The sequence below is a fragment of the Temnothorax longispinosus genome, chromosome 4 (assembly GCF_030848805.1).
Source record: "Temnothorax longispinosus isolate EJ_2023e chromosome 4, Tlon_JGU_v1, whole genome shotgun sequence".
NCBI lineage: Eukaryota > Metazoa > Arthropoda > Insecta > Hymenoptera > Formicidae > Temnothorax > Temnothorax longispinosus.
In genome coordinates, this window is record NC_092361.1 from 9604973 (window position 1) to 9622587 (window position 17615).

Here is a 17615-nt window from a genome sequence, read left to right on the forward strand (position 1 = left end):
GTCTATTGGCGTACAAATTCAAAATAGTAATGTATTACCTAAACCCCATTTCTATGTTAATGACTTTTTACAAAATACAATTATTAATAAAAAAATAAGGGTAACACTTACAGTAATACTAGGTACTAGACCGATTTTGAAGAAGAAACCTTTCTTCGTTTCGGAGCTGTTAATGTGGTTCATGCAGTACTTGCAAGTCAAATAGGCAACTATTCTTATTAGTGATAAATAAGTGTGATTTTTGTCCGTAAAAATTAGCATATAATTAGATTTATTATTTATGACATCTTTAATGTTATACGACCCCTACGTAATTAAAATATTGAGACGAAAGTCACATCTTTTACTAGAGTTGTGACGTTGTGAGCCGTGTGAATATATGTATAACAGCAGCGCGGCAACGTTGCAGTCAGCTGACAATGAGTCAGCAGTCTTCGTCGTCGCGATCTACATAACTTGTACGTATGTACAAGCGATACAAGTGTGAAATATGAGCTGGAGCGAGCAGCCTCGAATGTTTTGAAACATGCGCTATACCACAGAAGAATAGAATCTATTCCTCCATGCGCTATACTCATCAGCTGACACGTGCGACGTTGCCAAGCTGCCGCTAGTGCCGCTCGAGTCCAGCCATCAGTTCCGTGTTGTCGATTTAGTCAATCAAAAATTACGTTTTATTATTATATGGTTCGGTCAACGAACTCGGGCTTTCGTCCAGTATTTTGCAAAATGTTTATTGCATCGTTTCGTCAGTTTTTGGTTCGTTTATCTATTTTTGAAGTATTGCAATTTTTGCAGCATAAGCGCTTTAGCCTCGTTTTTCGCATAAGGTCTACCCCCACCGCGTTAAATTAGCAAAGTTTACAAACATTATGATCTCCGGAACCAATTGGTTAAAAAATCCGAAATTTTACAGACACACTCTAGGAACGTTAACCTTTCATTTCATATCACTATTTCCGGACTAACTACATTAGCCATAAACCTAAATGCATGAACCACCTTAAGAAAAAATGATAATTTTAAAAAATGTTTAATAATCTGCATGTTAAACATAACAAAATGTTTAACATCTCTAAAACAAAATCTTTGAGATTATATTTTTATATTATTTTTTTTATAAAATAAAAACTTTAAAACTTAACTCCTGAAATATTGAATAGTCTCTAAGAAATAATTTTAATATAAAATTACAATAAATGTAGATACTAACTTGACATTTTTAAAACCGCGATGTCTGCTAAACTATTCAAACACAAAAATCCAGAATAAAGCACAAAATTAGCACAAGAAACCAAGAGGTCTACCGCACTTGGCAATAGGTGTACAAAAGGCAATAAACGGCAATAACAAAGGAATAATAACTAGGCAATATTGGAAAATAAGTGGCAATTAGCTGAAAAAAAGGTAGACTATCAACAGACAGAGTGTTAAGGATAAAAGGTATGAACACGAGAAAAGTCATTACAGGTTGTTCTAACAAACCCAATAAAAAAACCTTCGAAAAAGACATCAAAGAAAAAAATAAAGAATGAGGAAGAACGGGTGACACGGAAGAGATAGATGAAACAGAAATAGAAAATAAATCTTAATCAGAAACTGGAAGTGAAATTTTGGACTTCGATAAAAATGAAACAGAAGAAGAAGAAAATACAATAGAGAATCCGGGAATAAAGTTACAAGCCGAAATGTATTATGCAATTTTTTACGATACCAGTATATTGGAAGAATTCTGAAAATTGATAAAAAGTGCCTTGTAAAATTTCTGAGAGAAGATTTAGATGAGTTTGTATGGCCAAGGAAAAATAAGGTTCAAGAAGTAAAGGAGAAAATTTATTATTAAAATTTACATTTTATGACCCAATACAATTAATAGGATGTGAACCATTCAAAATCAGAAGATATAATAGAGCTTCAATAAAAAAGTCCACCAAAAAAAATCTTAACTTTAATCTTTATAATATAAAGATTAACAAGATTAAGATTAATTTATAATATAAAAAATTACTTTTTTGTTATTATGGAAGAAATATTATTTGTTTAACATAAAACATTTTATGTTATTTTGTGTTTTCTTTACCTTATAAGAACCAATAAATTTTTAAATTTTGAATTTTCCATATTTTAAATGTGATCCATATTTTGAAACTTTTCATACTCTAACTCCCTTCCTTTTTCTTGAGAATAGAAAGCAATAGCTTCAGAAATAGAGAAATATATACGCAATGTTCGGCAATAACGGCAATGTTTAGGCATTAACGACAATACTTAGTCGATAACGGTAATAAAGGTAATACTTGGGCAATATAGGAAATAAAAGTAATAACTGCAGAAATGTAGAATTTATTGCCGGTTTTTTGCGATAAGTGTACACTTTTTTAAAGTGCAGTCATGCGCATAGACATATGTAATAGACTAATTGCCATTGGAGAACTTTTGATAAGATTTTTAGGACAGAAGATATGCTTGCTGAGACGCTTTTCTTTTCTAATTGTGTCGTTGGTGGGGAGAAGGAAAAGTGGAGAAATAAGGAAACAATTCCAGCAAGCATATCTTCTGTCCTTCAGATCTTACCAGAAGCTCTCCAATGGGATTGTTCAGTCTATTATACACGTCTATAGGTGCGGTAGACTCCTTGCAAGAAACATTTAATTTTGATATAAGTGCCATATCGAGTTTCTATGGTGAGAATACTAGCTCCACAGAAGTTAGGTGAAGTCATCATCGACCATCGTGTAACGCATTTTTCTAGAATTTTTATAAAGCGAATAAAGCGATGCGATTTCCTCTTGAGTTCATACGGGTGTGGGTGTGCGCTCAATAATGTATTCATGCACCATCCTCGAATTCCTATCCAGTAAAATTGCAGTTCGGTTCGTGTCACATTCGGCTAACTCATTGAAAATAAAATTTTTTACTCTTCAAAAGTTTCCACTTTGAGGTCGTTGATTTTTAATCTATATTGCACGACCAAGGTATAGAAAACGCGCATATGTTGCACGACCGCGCATTATTATGCCGAAAAAAAATAACATCGCATAATTGTGTCTTTATGCAAATATTTCAATATTTCCAGTTGGCAAAAGTCGATATTTCCATTTGCGACGAGCAATATATTCATCCTCGCACGGATAAAATTACAGATTACCCAAGTTACAATAAGCGCGTTCAGCAGACACAACTGTTGAGTTCGTCTTATCAACACTCTGCCTTGATTGGATGGTTCTAAAAGTAAAAGCCAATCACGTTCGATTGCTACTGAGCGGCTTGGTCTGCTGAACGCGACCAATGGCATTATCTTGCGCCATTAGTCAGATAAGGTAAAGAGGAACTGTGCAATTGTCTTCTTTTTCGCAAAATCGATTTTCATGTAAGTGAAATCAAAGTATTAATATTTTATTAATAATTAAAGTATTAATATATCCCGAAGGCGAAATATGTGCGTGTGCGTGAGCGTGTGGGTGTATGTGTGTGTATGGAACAGAAAATGCGCGTAGCTGATCGCAATGCGCCAAATATATTTTTCTGAAAATACATTGTGTATTAGTGCATATTAGTGCATTATGAAAATTTACAATCAAAGAAAAATAATGCTATTAAAGTGGATCATTTTTTTGCTTAAAAGAATTTTTCGTTGTCAAATATTAAAGCAAAATTGTTCATTAGTTTAATTTGAATTATTTAAAAAAACATGTTAAAAGATCCTGTAATGTAATATGCTAAAATATTAATATTATTGGATTATTGCAATTATTGTCAAATAAGCAAATTATGTAATACAAATATTAAATGTTATGAAACAATTAAAAACTGTTTTTCAATAAAGACACTTATAAAAATATTATTTAATTAACGTTCCACAATTATGCGCATATTTCATAGTTAATAAAGGCAATCAATAGATTATTGAGAAGAAGTTCATTTACATCAGCGCTCTTGCATTATTATTGTATATCGTACATCTAATAATAATGACAAAGTAATGCACTTTCCAGTTTATTTATTAAACATCTTTTGCAATCAATTGCATACTTTCTTCTTAATAAACTTTTAAATTAAGTGTTTTTCATTTACAATCGCTTTATAAATATAAAAATTGTTACATTGCCTCCTTGAATAAACTCGTAGCATATTCGGTATAGTAAAAGTATTAGTGTGTAAATATAACACGCGTACATATTGATACATCAATATACCATGTATATTTTGAATGATAAAGAGAACAGAAATTCACTTATGCAAAATTTTACAGTTTTACATAAAAGGGTTATGTATAAAGGTTTATGTATAAAGGTATATGCACGAGTTATTTCTAGTAGTTATTTTTTCTCTCGATTGTTCGCGTACATAGATATTCTCGAGAGATATATTCCGCGTGTTATTGAGAAAAAAATAAAATTTTTTACGGTTTCTCTGCTTCTTTCGCCTTTCTCATCTCTACCGTTTCTTCTTCAGGGACAACGAAAGTTTAATATTAATATTCAATTTATAAGCCGTGTACCGAAGGAATGACGGATGGGATATGTATTTTAAGGTCTTCGGAGAACGATCGTAGCAAGGAAAAAAATCCGTGGTAGTATAGCTGCAACCCCACGATAGGACTACTCTAATTTCCTTAGATTTCCTTAGAGTTCGTTTTGAGCGCAATCGAAACGCGCAATAGCAATTGGCCAAAGATAATAAAAAACAAGAATAATATATATGGTCTTCTTTACTATACGCAATAGTCTACATTTTCTTAATTCGCCCTTGCACCGCATATTGGCTGCGTTCGGAAGTTTTACTCGGGTGCACATCAGCATCGTTCTTTGTTACTTATTAAAAATTAAACAAAAACAAAACGCGCGCGCGCGACGCTCGTGTGCACCCGAGTGAAGTTTCCGAATGCAGCTATTGTTTTATTAACTTGTCAACTTTTTTTTCTTAAGCGCAATTTATATACGGTCTTGTCGATAAAAAAATGTTGTCAGCTGCAATGATGATTCGCGCCTGCCTGTTGTCCACTGTCATCAGCTATGTACTTGTCAATAACACGTCTATCGATACGATGACCTACGTTATTTTAAATGCGCGTTTGACACTGGATTTTATCAGAGAGATGCACCTGCACAATCGTCCCAATCCATAATATTAAGCCCGTCTTTGATGCGAAATAAATTATTCACAGGAAATTCCCTATTTGCTCCACAGATGTATTACTTGAGATATCGCGATGCACCCGTCTGCGATATTGTATAAATCCACTGTTGAAGATATTGTGTATGTCCGTTCAAAAGCTACGTAGCTTGTATGTTATTCGTTCATAGTGCACCGTATATCTTGCCAGAACTGTATTTTCATTCTTCAGGATGTTACATTTTCTGTTATCTTTACGCGTACGATATACGGAGTGTTCCAGATCTACCGCGCTGTCTGCTAATGAAGATATGATATATTATCTGAACATGTGAACTATCGGCAACCTGATAAGCTAACTTTAGACCCTTTTTACTTAAAAACTCTTATTAGAAAATATGACATTAATATAAGATTTTCATCTTCAAAATGGGTCTCTCTCTCTCTCTCTCTCTCAGAAATTTATCATTAACAAATATTGTAGTCTGTCTGGGGCACTCGGTATATGGGTGAGTTTGTGTTACGTTGCAACATTGAAATATATGTATTTAATAATTTGCTTTACATCGAGTATCCATACAATAGAAGACAATCTTACACACACAAACATATGTTGATGCTACAAGAAGGCATAAATGCATAAAATGCGATGTGGTTGGTAGTTAGATGAATATAGAAGCAAAATGTCCAGTCTAATGGGAGTTATCACCATTCAGAGGCAAGTGTTGGAATACAGGAAACAGACAATGAAAATGCATGTAGACATAAAGAAAATATGCAAAACGTATACCACGTTTAACGCGAATCGGACGTTATGTCCATACTAACTTCATATATTTAACGATGTTATATCTTCCATATCAAAGAATAACTTGTTTTGAATATATATAGTATATATTATATGTAATATATACAGGGTGAGGCAATAACTATTACCACCTTAAATATCTTCGTAAATACCTACAGTGACCGGCATAATAAAGTGACCATGATATTATATCGCATATAGAAACCTCTCAAAACTAATGTTTGTAATAGAAAAACTGTTTATTATTGGGTTTTGTTTAAAAGATTTATTATTCCACTAAAAATTTATAACGAAAAAATTGAACGAGTTTTTGCAATAATAAATACTTAAAATTTTATTACAACAGAATAATCATTTCAAGGTGTGACAAAAAAAATGACCACCTTAGAATTTGTAGAGTCTTCGCTCGTTATACTTGTGTATAACGCGTAAAATGTAAACAAAGAACTATTTATCACAGCATTCACAGCAAACACACACAGTTTCTGGTTCACATTTTGAACAAAACGCACCTATGCATATAGAAAGATATTGAATATGACTGGTCGACAAATTTCTTACCTTCAAAACCTGATTATCAAAGATTATAAACGTGGTGTTTCGCAACAGCAGATCGCTCAGAAATATGAAATCAGCAAGATAGAATGCGAAACACAACTTGGCGTGATGATGCAAACAACATACGAATGGTGAAGAAAGATCAGAGGACAGCTGTTAGAAATCTTCGTGAATCACTTCACCTGACTATTTCCGACCGGACAGTGCGCAGGAGATTGCAGGAAGCAGATCTACAGAACCATTTTGCACGTAAGCGCCCGTTAATTAGTAAAAAGAATAAAAAAAAGCGACTCGAATTTGCAATAAAGTATGCAAATCAACCTGTGGAGTTGATGGAAACGAGTTTTGTGGACGGACGAGAGTACGTTCGAGCTTTTTGGACGCAAACAACGACTTCGTGTGTGGCGAAAAACTGGCAAAGAGCTTCAAGATTGTCACCTCCAGAAGACGGTGAAACGTGGTGGAGGTAACATTTATAGTCTGGGACTGTTTTTCTCGAGAAGAAGTGGGTCAATTGATAAAAATCGATGAGTGCTGACATTTACATCGATATTTTACATGAGAATTTGAAAGTTTCGTTGATCCAATTAGGCTTGGAGAACAACTTTATTTTACAACAAGATAATGATCCCAAGTATACCGCCAAAAAAAAACAAAGAAATTTCTTACCTCCCACCATATAAAACTGCTTGATTGGTCTCTACAGTCTCCAGATTTGAATCCCATCAAAAATTTATGGTCGATTTTCGACGGAAATGTGAACAAAACCGGAGTTACAAACAAAAATAATTACTTTGATGCGTTGCAGCGAACTTGAGAAAATCTCGACCCCAATCATTTGCATAATCTGGTCGACAGTATGCCCAGACGGTTGGCGGCAGTCGTTAAGGCCAAAAGAGGCCATACTAAATATTAAGTTTGGTGTTTTAAAAGTATAGATTAAGATTTATAAAGTGGTCACTTTTTTGTCATACATGAAAATACTTGTTTTGTTAAAATAAAGTTATAAGTGCTTGTTATTGCAAAAATTATTTCTCAATTTTTTAAACAAATCTTTAATGTGCTAGTAATCCTTTCAAAAAAGCCCGATAATAGGATACTTTTCCATTAAAAAACATTAATTTAAAAAGATTTCTGTGATATGGGATGATCACTTTATTTACTTCCAAATAATTTACTCCATAAATTGACTCTGTTTTTGGATCGGTTTTTGAACTCAAACCGATTCAAAAACGTTCCAAAGAGCATATTTTTGCTCCGGTTTTCAACTCTGCTTTATAATGCTGGTAACTGTATAAGGTCCAGAGAAAAATTTGTGTAATGAAAGTTGCACAGTATGAAGGGGGCTATTATATGGCGATAATAATTTTTGTCCAGGTGGAGACGCTTCGGAGATATTATCTTCTTTTTTTTTAGGTTCGATATGTTTCTTTTCCATAATATGATAGTGGAGATCGAAATAAGTTCGAAACTCATGACACAAGATTAAAAGTAAAAGAAACGATAAAAAATACGTTCTTTACATTGAATAAAATTTACGTTTATAAAAGATGTTCAAAGTTACGTTTTATCAGTATGTTTACCGTTATGTTTTGATTTTTTATATTCTTCATAAATGAGAATCATATCAACTTATTCTTCAAACGGATACATCGTGCACAATTGACTGATTTTTATTTTATTTTATTCCATTTTAATGTCTAGTTTATTCTGGGAACTTGTTAAGATGTCTTTTAGCAGTGTTTATTTTTCATTGAAATAATATCACCTTAATGAAAATAAATACTCACATAAAATCACTTCAATGAAAGCAAACACTCCTTGAAGGACATCTCAATAAGTTTACAGGATAAAATGAAAAGATTAGTATCGACAAATCAGTCAATCGTGCAAGATGTATCCATTTGAAAAACAAAAGTTGACATAATCCTTATTTGGGAAATGTCAAAAGAATTCAGTGCAAGCAAAATTTATCCGCTGAATAATATTCAGATCGCTCTCAGCTTTCACGTCGAACATTTAAAAATGTGTGCGATAAACTTACAACAAATCGGTAGTTTAAATACTCATAAAAGTAAACGTGAAAAGCGAGTAACTCATGAAAAGAATGAAATTAGTGTTCTCGCAATGGTGGCTTGAAATCCTCATGTTTGTTCGCGACAATATGAACGAGAACCTACGCTAATTTTCTTGAGCATACATTGGATCTTTTGTTAGAAGACTTGCCTTTATCACACGACGAACAATGCGGTACCAGCACGATGGATGTCCAGCTCATTTTTCATTAGTTGCGATAAATAAACACAATGAAAAATTGCAAATTGCTGGATTGGACATAGAGATCGTGTAGTGTAGCTAATTCATTCACCAGACTTGACACCACTGGATTTTTTTGTGGGGAACCCTAACGGACATGGTCTACAATGAAGAACCAACTACATCTCAAAACATACAACAACGGATTATTGTAGCCTGTACGTCAATAACAACGTAGAAGAGCGAGCCAATCAGTGATCGGAAGAATACAGTGTTGCATTGATAATAATGATGGCCATCACTTTGAACATTTTTTATAAATGTAAGTTTAATTTAATATAAAAAAACGTATTTTTTATCGTTTTTTTTACTTTTAATCTTGTTCAATAATCTTGTATCACGAGTTCTGAATTTATTTTGAACTTTTTTATCATATTATGGAAAAACAAACATACCGAACTCTTTTAAAAAAATGAAGATGACCTTGATATCTCCGAAGCGCCTCCACCTGGACAAAAATTATTTTATCGCCATATGATAAGACTCCTTCGTAATACACAATTTTCGTTCCTTCGAATTTTATAGATTCAAAAATATATAAAATGGTAATAGTTATTGTCTCACCCTGTATATACAGGGGGTGTTCAGGTCAATAAAACTTCAGAATCTTATAGAAAAGTGAATTTGGAACAAAAAAGTTCCTATAAGCATAGGCCCAGAAACGCTTTATTGAAAAGTTATAGCTAGTAAACTTCGAAAAATCACGTTTTTTACGACTTTTAAAAATAACTAGCTACTAATTGTTATGCTAAAGCAATCGCTACGAATGTAATGTTTACACAAAGATCATCGAAAGGTGATTTCTTCAAGTTTCTACTATACGACTCTGAAGCTTGCTCTGAAGTTTTATTGACCTGACCTGGAACACCCTGTATATAATGTATATGCGCACACGTATGTATACACGTGCGCGCGCGCACGGGATATATATATATATATATATATATATATATATATATAGAGAGAGAGAGAGAGAGAGAGAGAGAGAGTGTGTTTGTGTGTGTGTGTTAACGTTCTTTTTTGCAAAATGACTGTTGCTTGTAAGTTTTTGTGAAACAATGTTGAATCTTTTTACACAAAGGACCCCACACATCACAGGGAAAATTGGTCTCCCGTCGAATTTGCTGAAATTGTAGTATGATGTAGTTCATGTCGTTCTGATCAAAAGTTATAATGGGCCCGAGGTCAAAGAATGGATAATTTCCGATTCCGAGATACGGGGGGTCAAAGGTCAATAATAGTGTCTTATTCGAAAATTCTGTTCTTTGTGTATATCCGCACGTGAACAGTGTTGTGTGCGTATGTGCCATTCTACGTATGTGTGTGGAGCGTAGCTTGGTTTGATATATGGCAATAGTAATATGGCTTTCGCAATATGGCCACCTACGAAACTAGTGCACGGATCGAGATCAAACTTGGCCAACATGTTCACCGTCGAAAAACTTTGACTTTTCCTATCCATTTGCATCAAAACAATTACATTTTTTATTTTTCTATTGCAATTGTAGAGTTCTACAACGCTGTTCCAATTCTTGCTACATGTACTAGCCGCATTTCTAAATGTAAAAATGTATCGGAAAAATTTTTGATGCGACAAATGTGTGTGTGTGTGTGTGTGTTTGTGTGTATAGCTGGAAAACTTCGCTTTCTCGGAAAAGTTATTTCGTAAATTTTTTGAAGTTTTGTATTGTTACGCGACTCTGGCGTCGAGTCAGTTGATATTGATCGTGTGAAATATCGGAGATTTATAAAAGAAATCAGTCATGTTTAAAAAGGTTTACTCGGCTTTATTAGGAAGCTCGATAATCTATCCGTGCTTTCAACAAAACAAAAATTTTTCCGATATATTGCCGCGAAATCTTTGGAAGCTAAACCGCATGACGTCGCGTTATTTTCCTCAACTTTTGATTGTTTTTTTTCTTTTATTGTTTCTGTTCTAAATCTATATTTGATATCTATTCTTATTTTAAATTCTAAAATTTTATTAAAAAAACATCTTTCTTCTCTGTTCCTCTCATTTTCTCATAATTGCTTTTTTTTCTTTTTTCCCATTCTGCCGTAATCGCCGCTTTATCCGCCGCACTTCCTTCCGAAAGGCACCTGAATAATTCATGCAGTAACTTTGGCGGTGTATTCGATCAGAAATTGCTCGTTTGATTTATACGCGAATGCAATAAATACGCGCGTGCAATTTTTATTAAAGTTAAAGTTTGACTGTCACGCTTGTTTACAATAAGCTAAGATATATTATTTAACAGTTACTAATGCTGAATACGAAACATTTTAAAAATAAAATTCTTAAGATAAAACAAAAATTATTTGCTTTAAATTACAGCTGTTTTCAAATAATCTCATTTTCGTGAGTACGGGAATTCAACGTTGTAATAATCGCCGTTCTAGTAGAATTGTACATTAGAGCTTGTACATTATTAGAAAAAATCGCAGTTGCATTAGTGCCGCAGCAATATGAATTAATAATGAGCGACATGGGACATATCCTATGCATATACTGCTCAACGTAGACATAATTAGTAATGCCATGATATTACTATGATATTTTCATTCCAGCTTTGAAGCTCTCATGCAATGATAAGATTATCACAGAGATTGTCACTGAAAAACAACTAATTGCTATTCCTTGCTTAAAATAAATTTATTCTCCTACTAAATGTATACGTATATTTAATAACGGTAACTACGCGATTATACCTTTCGCGGGGGAAGCGTTCACCTTCAATTACTTTTCTTTAATAATGTTCGGCATTATGTAAATTCATCTCTATTTCTCCTTTTCTATTAATTCATAGACGATATCTCAGTTAAAATTAACTTAACGATTTAATAAGTTTTTAAAAATTGCATTTTTGATGCTCGCAAACTACGATTACACTTGATGTAACATATATATGCAGTAAATAAGATTGCAAAGCTGCTACGCATCCACTGGTGGATTAAGAAAAAAGTTCACAGAAATAATATTACACTTGTGACTACAGTTCGCGAATACAATTGCAATTTTTATATTATTTACACATACAACTCAGATGATGTACACTCGTAATATTTAGGCACACGTATGGAATGTAGAGTATTATGAGCTTGATAAAACCCCGAATTACAAATATTTTATCATATTTTATCTATACCTTTTGTGTTTTGTATTTTGATTTTATACATATTTCTCATAATTTACTTTAACTATTTTTATGTAATTATAGGTTTATTTGGATTTTTACTTTTATGTGTTTTTATAATAGTTACTCGTGAGAAACACCATTCTAAAATATGTTATAATAAAACATTGTCATTATTAGACTAATTAGACCGAATTTTTTTATGCAGATTGGTGGAAAAGCGCAATTAATAACTAAGATTTATATTATTTATACACGGAAAGAACAGTTTTGTTGAAATATCTAAAAATTTAGCTAGATACAGATCTGAATATAATTTTGTTGCACTATGAAAATATTTATAGTCGCTGAAGTAAGATGATAATGCTCTAAAAAATTTTAACATTTTAGTAATCAGTTTGAGTGTTCTACATAATTATTTTGATGGTGCAACAAAATCTGTATCTAGCTAAATTTTTAGATATTTTAGCAAAATCGTTCTTTCCGTGTAATATTCAACATATTTATACTGCAAAATATGTTACTATTCATTATCTATTATACTCATTATCTATGAGCATTCATGACGTACGCACAACGCGATTCTATTGATTCTCTAACTTAGCTTTACGTTGGAGTAACTCTCTTAAAAGAGCTGTAATCAATTATTTCTGCGTTCTTTAATGAAGATTGTGATGAATAAGGAGCCTATGACCTCGGTCGCTGTACTTGCTCGAATATAAATATTACAATATGATACGATGCGATTATGCGCATCCTCGACCAAGCTCGAATAGAACTTTCATAAAGAATTTATATTCAGATTTATCGTCGTGACACGCTGCGAGAGTACGAAATCTATAAGCATTGAGTGAGCTTTTATTTGTATAAGCTTCAAACGAATAAGAAATTTATTTTTAAAAATGATGACCGCGCTGGCAACAAAGACATCTACCTTTGATATACGTCTTTAACCATGCAGCTTGAGAGACCAAAATCTTTGAAATCGATACAAATCTAAACATTAATTTTATTTTCCCCTTATCGTTCAACATCCAGAGTTTCCGCTTTTCTCTTTCCACAAAAGCGTGCAAATTAGACAAATGCCGAAGCAAGAAAAAAGAGGACAGAAATAGAAATAGAAATAAAGTTTTCCACGTACCTATTGGTCCAGTTATATATATGGATACTCCGATAAACCGAAGAACGCAGGATTCGCGCTGTCGTCGTTAAAATCGATCGACAATCTTTGTACCAGCTCGCTCGTGGGATTGCCGCGAGAAATGGCAGGTAGTACTACCAGAAATAGCAGCCTTCGTTTAGTTGATCGCTCCGAACAGTTTTGCACCAATGCTCTTCGATCCAACTCTTGTTTCGTTAGCCGCTTGTTCGTCTGCTCTTATCTAACCGCTTGTATCAATTTCGGCATCATCTTGAACAAGTGAAGAGCAATCAGAGTCACACTACTTCCAGATTCTTGAAGATTTGTCACTTTTTTTCGAACAAAGTTTTCAGAGTGAATTTCACTTCTCTGACGCAATCGCATCCTGTTGCTTCACTTGTTACACCAACTGGGTAATTTTACATTAAAAATTGAAGGGCAAATTGCTGTGATTACTAGCAAACTGGCTAACCAAAGTGATAAAAAAGGAGAAATAGCACGAGGAAGAGTGGAGCAGAAGAAAAGAAAAGGATGTTTACAAGAGAAAAAGAGAAACACAAGCACTCGCGATTTGCACCCACTGAATATGACACGAGACGCAACGCAATGAGATCAACCGAACGTTCGCCGTGTGACTAAATAGGGAAGGGGACTTTTCTGCCGAGTTGAATCCACCTCGCGCGGCGCAAGCGCTGCACCGTTCCGTCAAACAGCGCTGTCCTGTGCGAAAAGGACAGACTTATGGTAACGCCCTATATGGAAAATTCGCTTTTACATTCGCACTTACGCGTAGGATACAATATGCATAGGATGCATTTTTAATGTACGAGAACCCGAAAATAAAGCACCCGTTTGAATTTCTTGAAAGCTGAAAAAATAATGGAAAAGAGGAAAAAGTGCGATTTGGAAGAAACTTATCAGACGCTCTTTATTTTACAAGAAATCCTAATTAAATGTCCCCCCGATTTTGATGAATTTTTAATATGTTGTATTCTAGTTTAAAATAAGAGACACCTATTTTATTATACCCAATCGCATGTTTAAGGGATAAAACCCCAGATAGCGTGTCTATATGATAAACGTGTCTGCATTGTTGCTGGCATGTTGCCGACCACATAGTATGTGTTACTATCAGAATTGTGACAACTGAGTCCGCATTTGTCGGCCAGTTGATGCCTTCACGACATAACAATTTTGTATAGCAACTTGCCAGCAACTTGTTGGTAACTTATGCTGCGGTCTAAAATCGTCTGATTCAAAATTCGAGCTGTTGTTCTGTCATGTTGCTGTAATAATTCATATAGGATCACACAATGCTGTCATATTGCTAGCAACGCGAAGTAAATTTGATGCTGCTCTCTTGCCGACAAATTGCTGGCAATATACACATCCAATGTTGCCTGCGTGTTGCTTCAAATATTAAATTACTCGAAATCAAGTAAAGTAAATGTACGGCAAGTTGCCAGCATCATAAGCAATCACAGATTTGCGCGATTTTGCTCAGATACTCTTTGCTATCTGGGACATTGCTTGGAAAAAATTGATTTTTTCTTTCGGAAAAAATATCGTCGAAACTATAAAAGAAAATTGATTTTACGTCTCCTTTTCGTAACAATAGATACCTTTAATCTTGAAAGTATAAAATCCTTAAATCTAAATCTACCATACCTTCTGTAATATCCAAACAGAAGAATAAGGTTTTACTGTGTCGCGTCGTTTGGATTTTTTGACAGGCGCAAGATCTTTTGTTTGTAATGAGAAATGACACGGGTGTGAAGGCGGAGGGTGAGATAAATATATTTGAGGTAGAAATCTTAATTTCTTAATGAAAAGAGGATTACCTATCCTATGTCACGCACGCAATTATCTGTTGTAATTGTCAAGAGACGTTTCCTTCTTTTTAGCTTCTTGTAATCTTGCAACTGTATAAAAGTTTGGATGTATATTAATGTCGCTTTCCTGAAAGCGAGAAGTAAAGTGTCAGCTTCTGTAAACGGGATAGTGGCAATTGATTCATGGAAGGTAAGTAATTCAAACTTTGGCGTAGCACTTGCAGGCGCCGTCCGTTGTCGCGTTTCTAGGGCTTTCACGTAGTCCTCTCTCAGAGTTAAACGAGCGGCCTCAGGTATAGGAACGAGTAATTCCAAAGTAATTTGAAACGATCTCTACGGTTTCGCACAACAAAGAAACGAGGAGAAAAGCTGACTCATCGAGTTGAGTTAAGCTTTTGAAATGAAAATCTTACACAATCTTCAACGCGTTGTTTCTCACAGCGGCATGATAACATGAGATAAAATACTCCATGAGAATACTTGGCTTGAATTATGACAGATTACTCTGTCGAGAGACTTTCGATTATCCGAGCGAAAGAAAGCAACGGATACTGGTCGAGTGAACCTATTAAAAATCGTCGCTTGAATCTCTCGTGACTTAACACATTGACTGCCACGTCATCAATATATGAGTAACGTGCATGTATTTCACTGCAGTTTTAATACTTGTTTGTAGGCAATATTTTGAGGAAGATCAAAGATTAGACAGAACAAAATAGGAACAATAAGTGCATATTTTTGAGTTTTAAGTTTTAAACAGAATGTACCACGACTGCTACATAAGCGGTCTGACAAGACTTTTGAATAAATTCAATGTGGCTATCAACGTGTTAAAGAAGTAAATCGTCTTTTCCCAATTCATAAAGCGTAAAGAATTATTCGTCAATCGATTTTTTAACAGAGAGAATCGAAAACGAGCTTTCTCACCCTAGCTTTCATATAAGGCCATTGATAAAGAACTTTTTCTGAAGCCTGAAATGGCCTCAGATTTCTTTCATCTACATCATCCTTCACATGTATGTGGCAAAGATCGAAAGTCTCAATTATCAGAGACTATCCATCATTCATTGATGGAGTCCGAGAATGTTGCGGAAACTAACTTATTAATCCTAAATCACAATTATTTACATTACATACTTTATTAAGTATACCTATATTTTATTATTATATATCATTAAACTATCTCAAAATACATAAGTATTAATATTGCATTAAAAAAATTATACGAAAAGGAATTTCTACTCTAATATCGACTGAAGTCTCTTCTCGAAAGTTATGAATAGCTAAAATACTTAAATTTTCTTTTCTTCCGCTTTATATGCGCTACATATGCATGTACTTTGCCAAGGATTTTTTGTTTGATGTTGGCTCGACATTCGCATTCGCAGCAACTTCCAAAAGTGTTGGAAGTGTGGTAGCACGCAACGAATTATCCACATCATTCGTAATTTCTCACTTCTAAATACTCACTGTATCGTGCTCTTGTTATCATTGTGAAACAGAGGTCCACCGCATGTGTTGTACGATATATCGCGTTTAGAAGTTGAAGTGGTTCTTATCTCGATCGTGTGTAAGAGTTTTGGTTGACAAACTAGCACCATTAACAAGCGAATAATACCGAGTATCTACCGATGAGAAACGTCTCGCGGACTCACTTGCTCGTACCATAATATAAAAAATAGTAAATATATTGCTATTTGATTGTGATACGTATAGTCGTACAAAAGCAATGAAAATCTGCTAAAATTAACGGCATTGTTTTCTATTATGTAAATATTTCATCATGTTTTAAAGAACACAATCATTTATTTCATTATTGCCATATTTATCTGATAAAATATAAAGAAAGAATAGTTTGTATGTGTATGTGTATGGATTTGTATGTTTCTATTTTATAAACAGTATATTTATTTTGTGCAGAAATAATGTGTATGTCCATGTCCCATTTATCATACATTAAATATATAATAGGTATAATTGATTATTTTTCACGAAGGAAAAATTGCCGTTATAGATGACAGAAGAAACAAAAGTTATTATTACAACGCAAGCATCGATGATTAGCTTTAATCGAACTCACTTAATTATGATTATTATTCTGTTTTTTTTTGTCAATATTTAAAGCATATAAGGATAATTAACATTATGGTATTTTATATTGAACACACTATAGTGGTAGTGGCAACGGCGATAGTGCAACTGTCAATGGTGGTGACGATGGCATAAAAAAAACTACTTTCTTAATAATTTTTTTTTTAACATCTTTACTGCCATCATAAAAACATTACATGCATTTTTAGATACTATACAAAATACATGGCACAATAAGTTTAAAGAATGATTTATTGAGACCATGAGTAACGCACATATAGCACACAAAAATTCAATATGCTCCGATGATACATATGACAGTGAAAGTGTTAAATTACATGGCAAATTGATTATAAATGCGATTGAAATATAATGCATTTATTCTATATATATTGCTCCAAAGGAATAATTATTTTTCAAAATATATAAGTTACACATAGAGATATTTCTATTAAAAAAAAAAACTTGTTTTGCTCAGCATAGGATGATCTGGAACACAAATCTAAATAAAATTTTATTTGCTATTTATTTATTGCATAAGATAGCATATATTTAGAATTTCATGAAAAGTTAAAAATTCACCAGTTTCAAAATAAAGTCAGTTTTAAGGAAAAGGCGTT

General features: G+C 33.6%; 1 protein-coding gene across 5 annotated transcripts in view; it reads right to left on the reverse strand.

Moving 5' to 3' along the window:
• The window catches only part of 5-ht7 (5-hydroxytryptamine receptor 7), a 561506-nt gene extending 547787 nt beyond the window's left edge, over window positions 1-13719 (reverse strand). For 3 of the 5 annotated variants that reach the window (XR_011731504.1, XM_071774763.1, XM_071774766.1), the window contains exon 1: window positions 13073-13717. The gene's annotated coding sequence lies outside the window, so the exon portion shown is untranslated. Of the gene's footprint in view, window positions 1-13072 lie in introns of all 5 variants that reach the window. The other 2 variants (XM_071774764.1, XM_071774765.1) reach the window with 2 other exon arrangements.
• Between the last annotated feature and the right edge of the window lie 3896 nt (window positions 13720-17615).